Source organism: Numenius arquata, chromosome 6 (genome assembly GCF_964106895.1).
Source record: "Numenius arquata chromosome 6, bNumArq3.hap1.1, whole genome shotgun sequence".
Lineage (NCBI taxonomy): Eukaryota > Metazoa > Chordata > Aves > Charadriiformes > Scolopacidae > Numenius > Numenius arquata.
In genome coordinates, this window is record NC_133581.1 from 19,126,757 (window position 1) to 19,148,317 (window position 21,561).

General features: G+C 35.9%; 1 protein-coding gene across 2 annotated transcripts in view; it reads left to right on the forward strand.

Moving 5' to 3' along the window:
- Nucleotides 1-21,561, forward strand: part of SOX6 (SRY-box transcription factor 6) — a 372,917-nt gene that overhangs the window by 34,331 nt on the left and 317,025 nt on the right. Inside the window, exons 1-2 of one of the 2 annotated variants that reach the window (XM_074149714.1) lie at nt 1,652-1,760; nt 17,353-17,423. The gene's annotated coding sequence lies outside the window, so the exon portion shown is untranslated. Of the gene's footprint in view, nt 1-1,651; nt 1,761-17,352; nt 17,424-21,561 lie in introns of those variants that run through there. The other variant, XM_074149713.1, reaches the window with a different exon arrangement.

Sequence of the window (21,561 nt, forward strand, 5' to 3'; positions counted from 1 at the left end):
TGATGAAAATTTCATTCTAACTAACAGCCAAGTAGCTAGAAAAATAAACTAAAGACTGCTGATGCCAGAGCATGAGCAATACAGTAATAGGCTACGACTAATATCGCTGGCTGTAACTTGATCATGTATCAATCAACTGATATTCTAATTACTTTATCATGTGACTGACCTGCAGTTCTAAATTCCAGGAAAATATCTACATTGAGTTTAGTGAAAAATAGCATATTTAGTTCAATACAGATGTTTTGCAGCCAGACAGTGATGGAAGTGCTTCCTAAGTATATGAGAAGTTGAGAAACACGTATTAGAATAGGATAAATATATTTTGTTGTTGGCAGACTTCAGCTTTTTTTTATTTGAAGTTTAGAAAAGGTGTTATATTCTCTTATGTGATTTTGTATTATAATAAGGAGGAGCTTCGGATGCATTTAGAATTAAACAGAATGGAAAAATTTTTAACCAGATAGTGAAAAATGTTATCCTTCTGGGCTATATTTAAGGATTTATTTCCTTATCGTTTCCTTCTTTTTCCTCTTTGCTCCTTCCGTGCTCCTTGCCATGAAATGGCAGGATTGTTTTAATTGTTTAATTGAGAAGGGATTGTGGACATTTCTGGAGCATCAGCTTCTGTACCTAAGCCTTGCTGGCTTACCAAGCTTTTCCAGTTCACTGATGCAAGTGCAAGCATTGAATGGTTCATATACAACTCTAATTCCAACTTATTTGGCAGTTATTTCTTGAATGGCCTAATTTCACATGTGATTAGTTTTTAATTCTTAAATCACAACATAAACTGTATGTATTATATTACTATAAAAGTACGTAGGATACGATTAACTCAAAGTGTGAATTCTGTTTTCCCTTGTATGCCAATGTGCAACCACTGTGGCTTCTGTGGGAACTCCTAGTTTGCAGCTGAAGGCAGAATTCATCCCGAAGCAAAAAAAAATGGTGAAGATTTTTGGGATGTGACAAGAATAACATTACAATATATATAACTATAGCAAGGCATAACAAGAAAATTATGTTTCTGTGAAAAGCAGACTGCAGTTATTTCTGGTGTGATCCTGGTTTCTGATTCACAGTTGTGAAGGCCAAAACATGTAGAAATGCATATATTTGTGCCTGAGGAGGACTTGGGAAATCTCTGCTGGGTCCTGATCCCATTTGGGTGGGTAAGAATAGGGCCAGACAATATATCTTGCTCTGTTTATATCCACCAACTTCTCCTCACTTTCATTAGAATGCAATTAAAGAAAAAAACCTATGTGCTGGGCTCATGACTAGTTCATATGCTTTGGAAAAACTGTCCGTTTTTTGGAGCTGGCAACTCAGTCTTAACATGCTTGAGGAATTTAGGTCTACTACTATCTCATGTCATTGCTTGCACAGAATTTGCATCAAAAATATGCCAGAATGTATCACTTTTATAAATGGTAAACTGCTAGTTTTATTAGAAAAGGTAAAACCTATCATACGGATTTTTTTTTTTGAAGGGAGATGGAGATGTTAGGATGTCTCTTTTTAAATATAGGCATTAGACTTAATTACTTTGTCTCATAGAGACTCCACTGCTGCTGTGACGTTAACATGTAGAAAAACTGAAGTAACACATTAGTGAATCTGCTCCATTGTGTTTGGCCTTTTCTAGATGCTGTGAAATTTAAACCAAAATACTAATTCCACTGGCCTGAAAGCATCAACATCTTTCCCTGTGAAAGTTTTTCTGACGTTATAGCAGTTGCTCAAGATTCTAAGGTGTAAGTTGAATGATTTCTCTCTTAATTTTTATGCATTTTGATCTGCTTGTTCCTTTTGGGGATGGTGTATTATCATCACATTGTGGTTCTTACATGTCATTGTGATGACAGTGTTTGAAATAACGGAGGCACCCCATAATACTTTTGTAAGGTGACAGTAACCTGATTACACTCCCTGAAAGTAAATACTTTTGTTCTTTTAACTTGTTGGTAGAGACTAAAGAAAGTCGTGCTGATGCTCAAAAAATACGAGAATGTGACGATAACGATTTGCTACTTGCTACAATGTTGTTAGCTATGATAAAATTAAAGGGAAAAACCCCATATTTGTTTTTTAAATCTCTAATGTTAGGAAGTTTGCTCTGAGATCCTGTATAAAAATAAGGGTGTAATGTGCAGTTTGTTTTCGCCAACAGTTGAGATATATACTCTTTGGAGTGTCACCCAATGAGAATGACACTCTATGTAGTCAAATGTTTATTTACTTGCTCATATATTACATTTTTCTGTCTGATGGCTTGTCTAATAAGGATAAACATGTTTGTGATTCCTCAGATTGCCATATGCACGCACAGAGCTCTTCACCAAATTGACTGTTTCTAATTTCTCACTTTCATTAGTTCCACTGCCTTTTACTAATGTGCAGATATATTTTTGTGTGATTACATATTTTATCCATCTCTTCTTTACATCTCACTATTATAATTTCATTAGACTTATTTCTTCAGAATGTCGTTTTGTTGAGGGACTAACCTTGCAAAGTTACTTGCAATAATAGCTTGTTTAATTTACATCCAAATTTATTAACAGAACTTTCTTACCAATTTTTTTTGGTAAAATTTTGTTCAGTTCTCCATGTCTACAATTATCTAAGCGGTTATTCTTTCACTGTGCCAGTCCAAATACTGACCCAAAATTTTGAGGGGTGCAAATCCATGCCCTGGTTGGGTTGTTTTGATTTGAAAACCTGTGTTTCCTGGTTTATATATTATTGTGGTACTTCAAAGGTTTCCATGCCATGTGGAGTGCAACAGCTTTATTATTCACTGTGGAACTTGTAGTTGTCATTTGGAATATACTTTCTACGCTGCGCTATTTTTTTAAATATTTGCCTGTTGCTTTTTCATATATTTTTACTAATTTAGACATCAACTGGACTAATACTAGGTATGTTCAATAAGCAGAAGTCTTTGAGAGAAGCATTTTTTTCCACCTAGGATACTATATAAAGTAAATTCCTTAGAGTGTGTATTTCAATAGATTTGCATTGTTTTGTTTCCTTGAATATGGGGTTCTCGTAGGTGAGGAACATTACATGTAAAGCTATCCTCAGAATTCCCACAGGTAACTGAAATGTCTAGATTTGAGAATTATTGGTCATCACTTTAATTGAGCTCTCTTTTTTTTTTTTTTTTTTTTTTTTTTTGTGTGTGTGTGTGCTATCTTACTGTCTGAGAATAACATTGTTACTGCATAGAAATTTTCACCTTTTGCCACAAATCTTACTGGCAGAAATTAGTAAAATAAGTGAATTAAAGGCAATCTGCAAGAGAGACTTATTAATGCTCTTGAAAGTATATTCAATGTTCTCATGTTTTCTTTTATGTAGATCTTGAAAACAAAGAGCCAAAAAGAAGTTTAATATCATTCAAGAGTAGTCCATATTCCTGTCTTCTCCCGTTGTTTTTCAGACTTTCCTGCATTTAGAGTTGTTCTTATATTGTTACTTTATGTGCAGGCACTGAAAAAAAATATGGTGGGAAAGTCTTGTGTGAAATATTCTCGATATTCTTCTTCTTCAGAGTGTTATTGTGAAATGGCTTTTGTTCCTTTTGCTTCTAATAGTTTATTTTCTGGTGGATCATTAGTTTATTTCGGAGCCAGACATCTTAAAAGAAACTGAACCTCAAACTAAGGCAATTCACTTTACCCTTTATCCTTTAGATAATGCTCTGAATCATCAACATATAGAGGAAACATAAAGTAGCAAGAGTCATAAGAGGCATCTTGCATGTGAAGGTGAGGACATTAGCTGAAGGTGAAGATGTTCCTTCTTTCTACTCTTGTAGGACTTCCTAGGATAGAAGTCAAAATTCTGGTGTGTTGAAATTTCCTTTTGAGGCTGTGCTTTGGCAAGATGCTCTCTTGTTGCTTATAAAATGACTAAAGCGTCTACCAAATGCAAGTGCCAAGTCAAAATATGTTCTGTATTTTGGTAATTGTGCAGAAAGAACACCAGATGGTTCTGATGATGAAGTGCTTTGGGTGGGATCACCAAGTTTTAATGAATGGCAAACTCCAAAGACTTAATTACCAACCTCTCTAGCAACATACTTTTTATCAGAGTGAACAAGTTATTTTCAGACACAGAAAAGAACAAACCATATATTTCTTTACGTGTAGCTGAATAAACCCCACTTAGCTTCTCTGTAAGAGTATCTGAAATTCAGAATACCTGGGCTTAATAGAAAGGGTGCCAAATTATGTTTCCAAAGTGGAAAAACTATATTATGAACAATACTAGTTTTGTTCGAGTAGCTTGATATTTTCCCAGCATGCTCAGTTTTCACAGTATCCTGTTAATATATAATTCTCCTACAATATGAATATGTCCTACATGTTGGGTTCAGGTGTATAACGATGATTATTTTTCACGTCTAGTCTGAGATGGCTCAAGAATGGTCTTTTATTTTAGAAGGTTTTCGCATTGGAGGAACTTGGACAGGCCACATTTAAAGAGTAGAGAAACACAGAAATATTAAATAGCAGGTCACACAGCACTTTTTGTAAGTACTGCAGTGTTGCTTGATTTCATAAAGTAACTCTGTACAAGTTTGAAGTATTAAGTGATTTGCCTCTGCAATGTTAAAATTTGACTTTAAATTTTAATACCTTCCAGCTAGCCCTAACAACAGCATAGTAGTAATTTGTGTGCTGTAATCACAGAGAACTTTGTGTGCATTTGAATGGTGTTCTGTGTATGATTTTTTCCCTTGTGTTTGTATATGTTTGTTAAATCCTTGTGATGTTAGAGAACCTAGTGATGCCAGTATTTGCTTCCAGTTTTTACACAAGGATAGTATTACCCTTGTCTAAACTCTAGTTGTTATTGTCATTGAGATCATTGAAAGTTTCACCATTGACGGCAGTGTGATTATAGGGCCAGCTTGTTGAAATACATCTTGGATGTGGCATGGTTGAGATAATGAGGCCAAGTATACCCATCACTTGTCTCATGCAAGTTCTTTGGCTTCTGCAGGATTGGACTGGTGCAACTGTGAAATGCTGTGAATTTTGAGTTCTATAAAATGTGAGAATCTTGCTTCCTATGTTGCCATATAACTGAACAAAACCAGAAGGGCCTAATTGTTATGTTTTTAGACCCTCTTATTGTGTCTGCAGGAGCCAGGTTTTAAAGATTGTTGGGACTTGCTGTAGAACACAGCTGCTTCTCCTGGTAGGGAGTTGTATCAAGAAGAGTATCATATATGACTGATGGGAGGCTCTCTTGTTGGCATTGAGCCACTTTGTAAATTTTTTGATATAATTATGTCTTAATTTTTGTACATGCACTTAAGCAATTTGTGATTAGTTAATCTTAAAATCAGAGTCAGCATGCTTACGGAGAGGATTCATCTGACTTCTAAGTGTAATCTATTTTTTAAACTTTTAAAAAGTGCTTTAATAGTGTTTTTACTGGTTTTTGTAAAGCTCTACATGGCTTAGGCTGGGATTCTGCTCTCTGATCTTATTTAGTAGAATCTTACTCCCCGATTTTCAGGGAGGTGACTTGCTGTTAAGGTGTTGCTTAATTGCACAAGCGACCACAGTACAGGGTGTCAGTATTAGAAATGTGTGTTGATTGATCTCCCTCCTAGATCCTCAAATTATGACTTGAAAGTTCCACAAGCTTTATGTTGGCACTTTATACAGAGAAAAATATCATCCAACTGTAGTATTTTAAATATTTATTTGCTTGTAAGGTACTTAAAAATTTCATCTGGAAACTTTACATATGTGCACAATATATTCTTTTGGTGATTAATAATAGTAGTGTTTGACTTTATGGTGAATTAGTTGGTATTGATAATTCAGCAAAGCTCTTAAAATTTCCGAGAGGTTCATTACCTCATTGAGATGACAGAATAATGAGCAAAATTCTAGATCCATTCAAATCGTTGTTCTGCCACGAATCAAGTACAGCCAGGTTTTAACCCTGCATGCCAAAAATAGCCATGTCTTCCTGTGAGATCAGATGAGCTTCCAGGGTTTGATATATTTCTTTGAGGGACCATATTTATTCACACTGAGTAGTGTGTCTGTTGATACTTTCAAAATGCATGTCCTCTTAGAACTGTATGCTTTTAAAGCCCTTTATGGTAATTTACACAACACTGAAAACAATGTGATCTTGCATGTAGCTGACACCTGCGGGACCACCCTAGTGCCCTTAGAAAGCAAGCAAAGGATTAAGTTATTTGGAAGCAAGGAGTAGTCAGCAATAAAATAACTGAAATTATAAATGTGCTCACTGGAACCACAACATTTTACAGTTTCTTAAATAAAGAAAGAGAAGAACAAGAGTTAAAAACTTTGTCAAGTGGGAAAGATGATCTGTTAACGTGATTTTGGTTCTTGAGGGTGGCACTGGCTAAGTTTTTAAAACTTTTCTTTTTCCTTGATTCTCCAGAAAGTTTTATTATAAGTTTACTTATACATAAGTAATTAACTTTACACTGCATTTCAAGAGGTGCATGTGCCAGAAAAAGAGGGCAGTCACTTGGAAAAAGAGAAATTTCTAGCTCAAGGAAGCAGAGTGTGTCTAGTTAAAGTAAAATACAGGAATCAGAAAATTTACCAAAAAAAAAAAAAAGAAAAGAAAAAAAGAAAGCAACTTACATACTTTATAGTTGCCGGGGAGTAGTTATAACTTGTGCTGTAATGTTTTCTGATGGATGTTGCTGTAATGTTCACCCCAGTGTTCGTTAGAAGGAAAATGGAGAAAACAACACCCTAAAATTCCACAGTAGTAGCTGCTTCATTTAGCACAAGACAGAAGCATATTTGAAGCTCTTCCTAAAGAACTTTCCTTTTAAAGAAATATAAGTTATTCCCTGTATATTTTTCTTTCCTCATTAATTTTTTTCTTTTGTTTAGTTAAACCAGTTATAGGATCTTATAATGAGACGTCAGGCTTGTGAGTTAATTTTGTAAAAGTTATAGGTTTGCTATCCAGATTAATGCTAACTTTTTAAGTGTGTGATTTTTTTTATTTGATTTTTTTTTTTAAGATCAGTATTCCATTTACATTTTTGAAATATCATATGCAAAGCACCTAGTAGCTACCCCTCTAGCCATCAGCTTTTCATTGCTGCCTGTCAGTATCATGCTGAGGGCAGGTGCAGATAGCCTGAGGCTCATAGATGTTGAGCAATGCTAGTAAGTGCCTGGAGATACGGTTTTATGTGACTACCTAAAGAGGCTAGGAATTATTTTCAGCACGTGAAAAAAAACAACCCTTCCCCCAAACTTGTCTTTAAATTTGTAGCTTAGGACAGCCTGTCCTAAAGTGCAGGACACCTCTGACTCCAAGATAACAGTTTACTAATCCGTGAATACACAGTACAAAAAACAGACTACGAACATAAGACTGATCTTTATGGGCTAATACAAAGTAGTGCTTTAGCATTTTAACCTGCTTGACTCTTAGTACCCATGACTGGTCTTAACATAAATTGGAGTTAGGGGTTGTCGTGTTGTTTATTAGATGGGTAGTGCTGCCTGCGAGGATTTCTATCTTTGGTGAACCTATTTCAGTTCTGGTTTCAGAATACCAGAGGTGAATGTTGCAGAAAAAATAGGAAATAAAAATCTTTAGATGATGGGCAACAAGAACAGGTGTTGTTCCAAACAAAAGAGATTTTCACCTATGACATCTCTGTCAAAATCAGAAGAAACAAGGGCTTCACCTGGTTAAGTCTCAAGAGCTTGAATTTTTATCAGACTGATAGCTTTGCCATTGAAGGCAAATTTCTGTTTCAAGGTGTACTCTTTCCTTAAACATAACTTTGCTTGCTTTTTTAACTGGTGAAGTAGTCATGTTTCATGAGAGACTGAAAGGAGGTTTTCATTTTGAGGGCTTGGTGAGGTAACTTCATTCTATTTTTTTTCTTTTTAAAAATGATTTATTTGCCCAGCAGGTGAGAGTTAATTGTCTTCAGAACTTGGGACTGATTATTGTAGATAATCACAAATAGAATGGTCCTTTGGGTAGAATACAAAGCCATATCCTTGCTGGTAGCACTCTGTGCCACATACTTGGGGAACCATTTTCTAACAGAGGGTACATATGTAAGATGGGATTCTAATTGACTGAATGGATCCTTGAAGAAAGAATTTTTATTTACTTATGATTCATCTAAAGTGAGAGCACCTGGACCTCCTTTTCTCTAGTTACAGTGTTAGGAGAAATGAATTTCAAAAATCGTAGCTGAGAGGGAAGTTAGTATATAAAGTTGGTTTTTTTTTTTTTTTTTTTTTTTTAAGACTTAAGCTATAATTATTATGTTTCAGGATTTTGGGGAAAAAAAACCCTAAGGTATGTAGTAAGGAGGTTTTGTCCCTCAGAGAATCCAGGGAAGTAGACCTGAAGGCAGACGTTTTTAAGGCCTTCTAATTGATTTTTATGTCCTACTTAACTAGCTTTGAAAATCTGAACTTCAGTAATATGATACTCTCCAATACAGAACCCCAATATTTTGTATGGACTAACACTCATTTCAGTGGGAGCAAATGGCACACTTATATTGTAATATTACAAAATAGACTTGTCATGAAAAAATGTGAGCTTGTGTATACAGATGACAGATCCATTTAGCTCACAACCTACTTACATTAAATTCTGAAGGTAAGGGTACATTGTTGCATTTTCTCTTTTTCTTCTTTTTCTTCTTTTATTTATTTTTTTTTAAATCAAAACCAACAATCTCTATTTTTTTTGTTGTTGTTGTGTAAGTACACTGCAGTTGTGACAGGCTGAATCTCTGATTTTCAGGGAATTTTCATAATTCAATTGCTATATGGTATATTTATGCTGTGACTTTAAACATGGTAATGTGTTCCCATGCACTAGTATTATTGCTGGTATCTATAAAATATCAGCTAGATGTTTCAGCTATCTTACTATTTGAAGTTCTTGGATGTAATGGATTTTCACAATTAACACTCCTCCCTCTCCCCCCCATCTCTTTGCGTGAGGGCTTTAGTTTCCTGTTTAAGAGGTTTCTTGTTACTATTTGAAGCCTTCCTTATGTGTATGTAGGTATTACACTATCAGAAATTGTGCCAAGGAGTTTGCATCTGGTAAGTGTAGCACAAGTACAATTTAGTTGGTGTTCAAATCAAAGTCCAGTGAAAGAACCTGATGGAGATGTGTCCTAAATGCTTTCTGTGTTCTGTGCGCAACAGCTTGAGACCCTGAGCAGTGATGTACAATAACTCAAAGCCTCTCGTGTTATTTAACTGTTCTCAACTCTACATAATTCTTGATGCTTTGTCTAGCAAGGAAAATACAGTCAAGGAATTTTTTTTTTATTTTTTCTTTCCAAAAAGGCTGTTTGCTCAGAGAAGGTCAGCAGTTCTAGATAAAATTTAAAAATATATATAGATAATATATAAAAAATTGGGGATAAAGTGAATATGTTCCTGTAAATATAGATCGTTGATTTGAATTGCAAATCAATGTGATTCCATTCTGTTGTGTAATTGAATTTCAATTTAGTCCAATCCAGAGCTCATGAGGCTCATTAAAGAGACTTAACTGCGTGCTAAATTACAGTTTGAATAACATTTTATACTTTTTGTACTGTCCTTTTCAGTCATATGACTGAGCCGAAAGAACGTACCCTCTTTTAAACAAAGTAAGCCAATTCTTCAGTAAAATGACTTTAAACATTGGTCTGAACATGAAAGAGCAGGGAACCTGATGCATATTATGTATTCAAAAGATAAAGGGAGCCAAAAACTAGTAATACAATTTTGATACAATTTGTCAAGAAAAAATACATCAGTGTGGTAGGCTAACAGCTCCTGGTATGTGTGGTGTTCTTCTTTCATAATGCAATTATTACATAATGATAATATTATATAATAAACAAAAACCATTGTTATTATTTTGTGTTAAAGTTGTATCCAGAGAACCCTTGTGAGATTGTTTTACAGCAGCACCCTGAGACCCTCACACTGTCGCAAAGCCCTGTACACACATAGGAAGAGATTAAAATACCATCATTCCAAATGGAGAAAGTACATTTGAGGCACAGAGAGAGGGCAGAGAAAAAAAAAAAGCCAAATATTATAATGGAGGTCAATGCCAGAGCTGCCATAGGTGTCTTTGTGCTGCTATTTCAATGGTTGTGTGACAAACGTGAGTCCCTGAAGAGTGACCCTGGATGTCATTTTCAAACCATGTCCTCTGCACACGGCTGCTTCTCTAGATGTAGACAGTAACTTCCCAAGCGCAGTTTGTGTTTGCTGTAAAACTCTTTCTGTATTTGATATGCCCTTCTAACAGTACCGCATATTGGAAGGGTTTCTGTTATTTGGAACACCAGTCATACTTCTTGGGGCTTGTAGTGCTGTAACTTTTCATTCTGGGTTTAATTTGCCTTGGAGTGCCTTCAGCACATTGATCTGTATGTGTAAATGCTACAGAAGCGTACCCATTCTGAAAGCTTTCTCTGTTTTGTTTAATTCAATCGTATTGGTTAGGACTGACCCAGCCTGTGGCTATTAAAATGGCACATAGCTCTGCAAGAAGTTCAGAAGTGTTTTTTGTGTCATAGCTACGTCATGTGAGTGGCAGTGGGCTGGTGCAGGAACTGCTGGGCAGTCTGAGTCCCTTGATGTGGGAGTGGGGAGCCGGCAGCGCTTACCAGCCTGCCCCAGCCAATGAGGAGGCTTTTGCTATCTCTAAGCCCTGAGTTATAACTGGAGTTCCTCCTCTCCCTTCAGCCTTCCGAGCAGTGTGGTGTATGTCTTGTGGTTCTTATCTGCTTGAAAGTATGAGTACAGAGCTTATCAGATCTGGAATGCTAGCCCGTTTTCCTTTTATATAAAAGAATAAATACAAATTTAGGTATTTCTTTCATCTTCACAGTGAATTAGACATTTTTGGTGTTTTCAAGTGTAATTTTAGTGGCAGGTATAATAATACATTTAAATTAGTTGTTGGACGTGTGCAGTACTTTTTTCATCAAAATCCTTTTTGGTCTTAACCTGATACTATGCTATGAAGTTATACAGCCAAAAAGACCTTAATTTTGTATTCTGTGTTTAGGTCCTGTAGTGACTGAATGCTTTATAGATATGCAGGCACACAACAGAGAAACCTTCACAAGCTGCCTGTTGAAGACATAGTACAATTTTGCAAATATATGTGCGTTTACAGAAGAGATCATAAGGAGCTCCTGTAGTCACTTATATAATATAATGCTGCCAGATAATGTGCTGCTACTGAGTGATACCCTTTTGGGAGAGACGGGGAACAGCTGTTGAGTGGTGATGCTTTTGGGGTTCCTTTTTTTAAGAGGCAGTTTACAGAAACACCATCTATTGTATTTGTATGTTGACATGCTTTTTGTTGGCAGATGTGAGGTTGCTCTAAACTGGAAGTCATGTAGTTTACGTAAGTGCTAACCATAGCTAAACTGGATCAGAGTGAGTTTGTGGCCAGTCATCTCTGAGTGTGGGCAGAGTGAGCTCACATCTCCCTGCAAAACTCTGTGGAGATGTATCTTATTTTAGGTATTTTTTTTTTTAGCCTTGTTTCTGTAATAACAACATCACAGCTTCTGGTATGTAGAATTGTAAAGCATCACTGTTACAGAAGGAAGAAATAGTAGCTCCTTTTTATGAATAAGGAACCAAGAAGCACAAAGAAACTCTTTTGCTGAAGGACAAGCAGAAAATCTATAGCAAAGTTAGTGACTGAGTACAGAGCTTTGGAGACCTGTGTTTACATCGTATGCACCATGTTGTTCTTACCTCCCTGTGATGCAGCATGTGTTTTAAAATGACCACTTGTGTAACAGGTGGTATGCTCTGATTCCTCCTTTGATAGATCATTTGGCTGCAATCTCTGTTACAGAGTACAAAAATCCAAACAAGGATCACAGCAGAGGGACTATTCTGAAATGAAAAGCATTAGGAAAACAAGATTGTGGTTGGTTTGGTTGAGTTTTTTTGTTTGTTTGTTTTTTGTTTTTTGCTAATGCATGGAATCAAGGAGAGTGAACAGTTTAAGAAACAAGCCAGCAAAGCATTAAAATGCAATCCCCAGGCCATTGAAGGGAAGTGACACAAAGGGAAGATAACAGGAATTTCCTAGTCTCTTTTGTAGAAAGTCTCATCTATAATGGTTAATTACTGTGTTTACTTTCCTGTTTCAAAATGATCACGTATGAAGAGTTTTCCATGTGTAAGTAAAATATTCTTCATTGAATCATCTGGAAACTGTGCCCTCTACAGCAATTAAGTAAGGTTTTTAGAAAGCAAACTCAAAGGATCTCCTCATAACCAGCCTACTGCCACCTTAATTTTTGAGATTGTGGCTAAGGGCTTACAGGTCATTAATGTTGTTTTAATTGTGAAATTTTGCACATTTCAGGGTGTGAAATTGCTATGAGATTCAGGCCCTAAATGTATAGCTTCATTTCTGCATTACTCCTTTTTCTCATTTTACATTATGCTATAATTCTGAAAATAGTTTTTTAACAGTTGTTGAATGGTACATATTTTAGTCCCAGCAGCCCACAATGATAGGCCACATTCTCAAATGATATAACAAGATGCCATGCTTTTTACTAAATAACTGCTTCCATTTTTTACTTGCAGGCTTCCTTCATGCTTACTGATGACTGTGCACAGAAAAGACAGGCTACCTGTAGAGGCTCTATCTTAGAAGAATCAGAATATTATAATTAAAGATTTTTCTAAAATGAGTAATTTTTTTTATGCTTTCCAAAAGTGGTAAAGTCTTATGTTCTGAAAACTAAAATCTCTTGGAATTATTAGAGCTATGGTGTTTAGGTGAAAAGAGGACTGTTAACATTTGCCTATTGATGGAATTTTCTTTGATTCATAATATTTAGGGCATACAAAATCCTGCATTTATTTAGTGATATACATGATCTGTTTTATGTCCAGCATTCTCTTTGTGTCAATATGCGTTTGTAAGACAAGCAAAAGTGTAGCTTTTAGAAAAGTGAGTTATTTTGAAAGATTCTGTGAAATTGTTGGATGATTATATGTTATTCTTAGTGGAGTCAATGAGAGATGGTTAATTTTATTAACCCTTCTTTTAAGCCAGACCTGTGACTTCTTCGTGTTTGTGGAAATGACCTTTGTCTTATTTCATGTTACCTGACATTAGGACACCTTTTCCTTTTTGAAAAAACCAACCCCAAACAAATGAACAGTCAAATCCGTGAAAACTGCTACGATGTTTGCTTTTGAGCAACAGTTTTCATTTAAAACGTAACCTTTTTATGGCTTTCTAAAATATAATTTTTGAAGCAAACGAGGAGATAATCAACCTTTGCTATTTCCATCGAAAGCTGGTTGCCTGAACCCTTAGGTCCTTTTGTAAATCCCTGTCTTTGTGGTTTCTTGTTTTCCTGGTGGTGGCAGTTTGCGTTGTTTAGGGGTTTTATGTTCTGCTTTCCAAGACTTGGGAGTCCATCGTGTGTTACCTCTGGGTGTTTTCAACAGCAAGTGTCACAGCAGTATAGCCAGTAAGTTCATCTAGATCTGCTATATTGCATCTCCTTTTGCCTTGGTTCCCCTGCCTTGCAGCCATGTTTCGGCTTGTAGGTTGAAATGCTGGTTAGTACCAGGGCGCTGGAATCACTGGCACACAGATTTCAGTCTGTACACTGTGTTTTTCTTCTGGTGTCAAAAGTTTTGGCATTTTAACAGTGGTAGAACAGAAAGTCAGCTATAGTACAGGAAAAAGAAAACATAAGCTTTTTTGTTTGGTTCATGCCATGTGCCGATTTAAATATGAAACATCTTTTGGCAAAGGTATCTGAAATTAGACCATAGGTTTCACTTACAGCTTTATTTTTCCCCTTTCATAGTGGGACTGGGAGAGCCACTCTTTGATAAGCATGCTAGTAACTTTCCAAACAAGCATCTGAAAGGCCTGCAGAAATTGCAGGTATTGAGAACATTTTGAGCGCATTTCGACTGCAAAATATCTGAGTGAAGTTTCTGGTGGGACTTGTATCAATTAAATCAACAGAATACTTTAAAGAAAACTTTTTTCTTCTATATGTTTATGCAACAACTGTTCGCCAGTGTAATCACTTGGAGTTCAACTTGAGAGGTCTAAAGAGAAAGCATAAATAGTTAAAGCTAATAGAATAAGGGCTAGACTTGTGAAAGGGTTAGGTCTTTCTTCTCAACATCAGTGAGAGCGGGCCTCCCAAACACCTTGAAAACATGATGCAAGTCTTTTATTGGTAAAAGAGACAGGTATAAAAATCTATATGGAACATGTACCAACCTGTATAATACTAGTCCTTGGTCTATTTTATTTATGTAATAAATTTTTATTTAGTTATATGATTTATGTGGGATACATCTGATAGAAACTTTGCATTAAACTTTGCGATGCTAATGTTTGATGGACAGAGGGTTTTCCACATGGAAAAGAAAATAGGGTTTTTTTTTTGTTGTTGCTTAAGAAAAATTACCTGGAAAGCTAAAATGAAGAAAAGTGATGCAAGGCTATAAGTGTAAAAGAGAAAAAAAAAGTTAGCAACTACTTCATCTAATTAGATCATGAAATTTCCTTTTTTTTTTTTTTTTGTGTGTGTGTGTTAGCTATATTTTCTATCTTTTGAGACAGGAACTGTGCAAAGTAAAATGAGTCAGGGCAGTGAGAAACAGGTATCTTTTTCTTCCATATAAACCCCAGGTGCCTCATACCCTCATACTTGAATTTTCACTGTGAATAAATGAATAACTATTCCTGGTCAATTAGTTTGTTTTCAGCATTTTACTTATACTCTGATTGTGTTGGTAGAATTCTGCTGTTACTGAACACTTACTTGATTGTACTGTTTTATTAAATTTACTAAGGGAATGTGGTTGAAGGAAAAGTCATTTTTGTATGATGTACTAAATCATAGAATGGTTTGGGTTGGAAGGGACCTTAAAGATCATCGAGTTCCAGCCCCCCTGCCATGGGCAGGGACACCTCCCACTAGAGCAGGTTACTTAAAGCCCCATCCAGCCTGGCCTTGAACACCTCCAGGGATGGGGCATCCACAGCTTCTCTGGGCAACCTGTTCCAGTGTCTCACCACCCTCACAATAAAGAATTTCTTCCTAAGATCTAGTCTAAATCTACCTTCTTTCAGTTTAAAACCATTATCCCTCGTCTTATCACTATATTCCCTGTTAAAGAGTCCCTCCCCAGCTCTCCTGTAGGCCCCCTTTAGGTACTGGAAGGCTGCTATAAGGTCTCCCCGGAGCCTTCTCTTCTTCAGGCTGAACACCCCCAACTCTCTCAGCCTGTCCTCACAGCAGAGGTGCTCCAGCCCTCTGATCATCTTTGTGGCCATCCTCTGGACCAGTTCCAACAGGTGCATGTCCTTCTTTTGCTGGGGTCCCAGAGCTGGGCACAGTGCTTAGGTGGGGTCTCACGAGGGTGGAGTAGGTACAACAGTCTAGCCCAGATTGGTCAATTTTGAATAGACTGGGCTGTTTGGGGTTGGGTTATTTGGTTTTGTTTTTTCCACCCTGACTAGCTACGTAATGGGTAAGTCTCCAGCTGATTCCCAGTTCTGAGGTGTTATCTGAGCAGCAAGCCTTCATTTGCTCAGGGTCACCGGGTGTGGTTAGTCCTGTTCTGCCTTCTTCCTCACTCGCACTGTTGCCGTAAGAATCAAGGCTTCACACACATATTATTCTGCAGTATTTTTTACCAAACCTAACTTTTTACCTGATAGATTAACAGAGTGCTAAAGAGAAATTTAAATTTTTGTGTATTTAACCTTTCCTTCTAATTGCTTGCCCAGAATAAAAGTTTGGTGCTTTGTTCCTAAATTCTCTATGTGAGGTGGTGTGCGTTTAAAGTGTATTTATACTCTTTCAGATTAATTAACTGTGACCTTATGAACCACTGTCCTTGTTTAATTGGTGGCTCCAAAGCACACTAATGGCATAAAACAGCTGATAATGAGATTCAGACTTGCTTTTAAAATACATAACAACACTGCATTGATATAGCAAATGAGATTTGTTGACTCTCTGTTGGTATTACAGGAGAGAAGACACAATTAAATGTGTACTTTCAGGATGGGGGAGGGCTTGGTTGGAATGAATAACATGCACTTCAGGGTGGGTGTATGAAATAAGGAGGATATTCTACATCAAGATAAGTTTGGTATTCTCTCCTTGTCTCTAGGCAATGTGCAGTACTGGCTGGTGCACTTTAGGATACAGAAATGTTGTGGGAAGGTGTTTCTTAAAGATTACTGGAGGCTAACAAAAATGATGATTTCATCTTAAATATAGTTACACGTTTTTAAACTGAGCTTATACCCACTGTTTTATGAACTGCAAATTAATCAGATAGCTCCCAGAGAACAAAAAGGTTTTGACCTAAACTAGTTGCCCAGGCTCCATTACTATTTTCAGTTTAATGTTACCCATATCCATCCTCACATTTGGAAAGAAAACAAGGGCTGTGCAACAAAGTTTCTTTGTTTTCATAAGAACTAAAAATGTGCTGTATGTAGACCAAACAATAAAAATAAACTACTGAACTACCTTCTAATGCATGGGGGTTCGGGAGAGAGGAAACCATGGATATTTAGAGGCATAAAGTGAGTCATTGTGCTAGTTAAAGAATTTTATAAGGCGAGCTCTGTGGGTTTGAGTTGCATCTGTTACCTTTCCAACTAGAACTGAGGGGTATGCAGGAAAAAGAATGTTGGGTTTAATCATGCCTTATAGTGAACACATTGTACTTAGGCTAAGCTTCTAACCGGGATCTAGAGTGTAGGAGAACAAAATCGTTAGTCTGTCTTTCTGTATGCATTTTGGCTTAGATGGGTTCAAGTTAAACGCACCTAAACAGTATTATTTTGTAGCAGTTAAGCTGCAAAATGCTCTTAATAAAATACTTAAAAAAAGTAATGAATGTTCTGTAACACTTGAAAACAAACAAGAAAACCAAGCGGAAAGCCCCAACAAAAAACCCCAACCAGCCAAAAAACCCTCACAGCTATTTTCCTTATTAAAAGATAACCATGCTTGCATTTATGACAGTTCTTAGAAGCTGTAATGGTCTGGGTTGCTATGGTGTGAGATGCAGAACAATGAAATAATTGTTTCTCTTGATATTGGCTTCCTGGAAACAACTTCTGTGTAAATTACTTGGCTGAAATAGTGGCAACAGGCTTGTGTTCTGTTTTTATTTAGTTCATAGTTAAAAATCATAACTATTCTATAATAATAAAAAAGTAACATTTATAATTTCTGGACTTTGTTTTGTTTCAACTTTTTTCCTTTTGTATTTTCAGGTCAGTTTCATGAATTCAAAAGCAACTTACCAGTGATTTCTGGGAGCTGGGGCTGATTTTCTTGTGTATTTGTAAGTATTTATTGATTAATTTTCCTGTTATATGCATCTTTCTAATATCTTTTAACATGAAGAATGGAAGCTATTTTAAAATGCTGCTGTCATACCACAGTTTTAGAATGTTCTTTTATTCAGAAATGTACCTAACTACTAATACACTTCTTGTAGGTTTTTTTTTTTTAAAACCAACTTATGCTTCAGTTATTCAGAGGGGCTACAGATGCTTGAATTAACAGTGAATATTCCTGTTATTTCAAGCCTTCTTTTGGTTTTCATACTACTACTACTAATGAAAGAACAGTGTTGCTTACAGTAACACATCAGTGGTGACACCTGCTAATGATAGCAGTGAATCTTGCTGTTGCAATGAAAATTATTTCTAGAAATGAATTGGGGCTGTGATTCAAGACTGACAGGACTTTTAGAGGAAATGCTACATGGGCTTATTGAGGAAACACTAGGATGACCACTATCTACTGAACTGGGAATGCATTTTTATATAACCTGGAGAAAGCTGACTTTTTTGGTGGCAGCAAAAGGACTGAGACAGTAGTCCTTTAGGCCATGGCCCAAGAATATGTTTCAGCATATGCCCAAGTTCAAATAAAGCAAATGGGACTATGCCTATGCATAAATGCTTTGAGAAGGGCAAGGTTAGAGGAGGTGATTTGGGAGGAAGATATTTACACAACGAATAGAATTGCTGTTTTGGATAGTCTTCAGCTTTGGTCAAGTATAATAAGGAAAATCTAACAGCACTTAGACTTGGCATGATATAAATTATTGCAGTACCTCTTGTATGAAGTAGTATAAATGAAACCAATCTATGCAGCTTGTTCTCTTAAGTCACAAATATAGTTTATTCATAAATATTTATTCAATCATTTGTGGAAAAAGATGTTCACAAAACTACATTCATCAGGGAAAAATATGGCTAGTTCTCCTCTCAATATGGAAATGTGTTCCATTTGTACTAACCCTTCCTCTTTACAAATGTTCATTTTCATATATGGGTTTTGCAGTTTATATTTGCAGTTTCCTTCGTTTACAGCTCAGCATCTTTTTAATGAGCATTGTCAGTCGTATTTAAAGAAAATATTGTTATCAAATAAAAGAAACAATTTTTAAAAAGTATTACCATTGAAAAATAGTCCTGAGAAGGCAATGTAAAGTGATTACTGAATTGAGAGTGGGAAATTTGTTGTAACTCTTCCTGGCTTTGCCACTGCATGTTTTTTCAAGCAATTAGTTAGGCTTTCTTTGCCTCGTTTTTCTCATCTGTAGATGGAAATAGTAATGTATCAGTTAATACAAACAGTACCTCTTTATACCTCAATATGGAGTACACTTTCCAATCAAAGCAATGGAATAAATACAATGGTGAACTTCTTTATGTGTACCAGGCTAACTGAGAACCCGTAAGTATTGTTTAATTCATGTTCATGTAGCATTATGAAGATATAAAGGGCTTTAGTAATTATATTGTGGACTCCTGATTTGACTCCTGTTTTTCTTGGTTGACAATGGCAAAAAGCTGTGTTAAACACAATTGACACTTTGAAAGCGATGTTTGTGTTTAGGTCAATCAAGTAAGTATGTAAACTTTAATGAGAAGTAGGGACTGTTGTTATCACACAACTGTACACTGGCTTTTGCAGATAAAGTTGTTAACATAGTTCATACACTTTACAGTATTGTGACCATGAGAGCTGGAATATGGTTCAGCAGCCTTACAATGAAGCCAAGGAAATGACTATACAAAATGACTGTACAAAATGAACCACAGTCTAGTCTTTTATAGGTATTATCTGCAACTCAGGGTTTGATCACATTGGCATGAATATCTGGAGAAGCTAACACTATGGCTGACTGGTTTTGTTCTCTGATTAAAGGACTTAATTTAGAATTTAGCACTATATATCTGGGAACATATGCAAACCTGAAGTTCACGTAAGCTGAAAATAAAGTGTAGGATGTACAACTGATTGATTGAGACCAGTGTTTCCTCACATACTGAAAACAGGATTGAAGTATACATTATATAGTAATACAGGTTTAGATCTTCTTAAATCACTCTATTGTACCTCTCTGAACTTGCAAATATTCTGTGGGTAGTACACATTAGTTCAGCACATACAGACTCTTACTATTCAGTAACAGTAATATGTACAGTGTCATAAATTTTCACTGCACTCTATAGACTAATTGGACAGGTTGTTACCTCAAGTATCTTTCAATTTAAAGGCTTGATTTCTGCAAATACTTATTCATGTGAGGTGACCATGGAAGCTGATGAAATCAGGATCAGGACCTGAGGGTGAACCAATAGGCCCTAAGGAAATGACCCTATGAGAGCTCTGGGGGGGGTTGATGTAGAAGACAAAAAGTATGCCTATATAAGGAGTTTTGAGGAAATTAAATTCTAAGCAGCATTTCAAAAGTGCTAATGAGAAGTGTATACCTTTTTCATTTTATGCTATAATTTTTTTTTTTTTTTATAGTGTGTTTGTTTGATCTGTACTCTAAAGGGAAGGAGTGTAGATCAGTGCTAGGAAGGTTGATCCTTGAAACTGTGTATGGAAATAGAGCAAGATCAGCTAAATACTGCTATAGGCCTACACCAAAGCTATTTCAACCAGGGGCTATAATAACTTTTTCCTCAAATTTTTGAAAGTTTTGTCATAGATGCATTCTGCTGTAACTTGTAATTACTTGGATCATCCAGTTCAGACAATTTTGGGTTTTTTTATTTTTTTTTTTTACGTATTTGGCTAGTTTTGTTCAGGAGAAAACAGGATTGATGATTCATACAAAAGTAAGTTTCATGGAAAATGTGACGTTTAGGCTTTTGTGTTATGCCCACAGAGTAATTGTCCTAACTAAAGGTTACTTTTTTTCAAGAATGTGGTCTTAACATGGTTTAATTTATTTAACTTTTCTTCTCATGTAGGTTTATCCAGTAGTAAATTGTAATAGTTATTTCAAGTTACAGATGGCAAAATAAATGTCCCCTAATAGCACAGCACTTAAAACAAATTTTGCTTGTACATCAGCCGTTAGAAATACCTTTTTACTAGCAGTTCAGTTTTTGTGTAAACATTTTATTGTGACTTGACTACAAAGTGAAAACACTGACATTTCAGGGAAAAAAACAACCCTGAAATGAATGGTGTTAAAGCCCGTGAAACTTCGGTGTCTTGTGAGAACAGCTCTTCAGTGAAAAGCATATATTGAAAACACGGTGAAAATATTATAATTGCATTTGAGACTAAAATAAAATTTCTTTAAAAATAAATAGCAGCAAATTTTTTCAAAGGCGGTTTAAAAACAAAAATAGAAACACTTAGGGGATACACACTTGCAAACACATTATAACACAACAAAACTAAGATTGCAAGTAGGTAAACTTTATCTTTTGAAACACTTATTCCAATCAGCACATTGTCAGGGGGCATGCCTTTCTTCAAACTCAGTTTTTAATAACTTTTCCTCAATCTTATTTTTAAGACAATTTTTATACTTGTTTGTTTGTTTAATTTGGAATGATTCTATTTAAAACTTAGAGTATGTTTATTTACACCATGAACCATCTGACCAAATAGATTTGTGTTTCATATTTGTGCCAGCTTATTTAAAAGGAGAAAGCTATTAAATTGTGAATATTTACGTGATAAAGTTAAAGAAGACACAGCTTGTTTGAAGAAAATGAAGACATTGGCTTTGGCACTATTTATCTTTATGGGTTTAATTGATAACATCTGATGTTCTACTGAATTACAGTTAATTGATTTGGGAAAATACAGTGTCTATACTTTATAGAAAAGCAATATACAGAACTCAATTAAAACGTTGGTCTCCATTTTTCTCTTTGTAAGATATAATTGTTCATCAGCATTTTGATCAAGGAGGTGTTTATCAGCTTATCACCTACCTCTTTCTATGAAGAGCTGATTCTTTCAAAATTCCTATTAAGAAAGCGAAGTGATGCCTTACTAGAAGCTCTGTTTGCTGCAACATCCATACTTTTTTGGCAAGCGTGTGCTGAAGGTATCAGAGGTCTTTATCCTTTTCTGGCTACTGCTACTTTCCTGCTAACATCTGTGACATACCAATGTAAAATGATGTGGTTGCACCATGAAGTAGCCTCCTC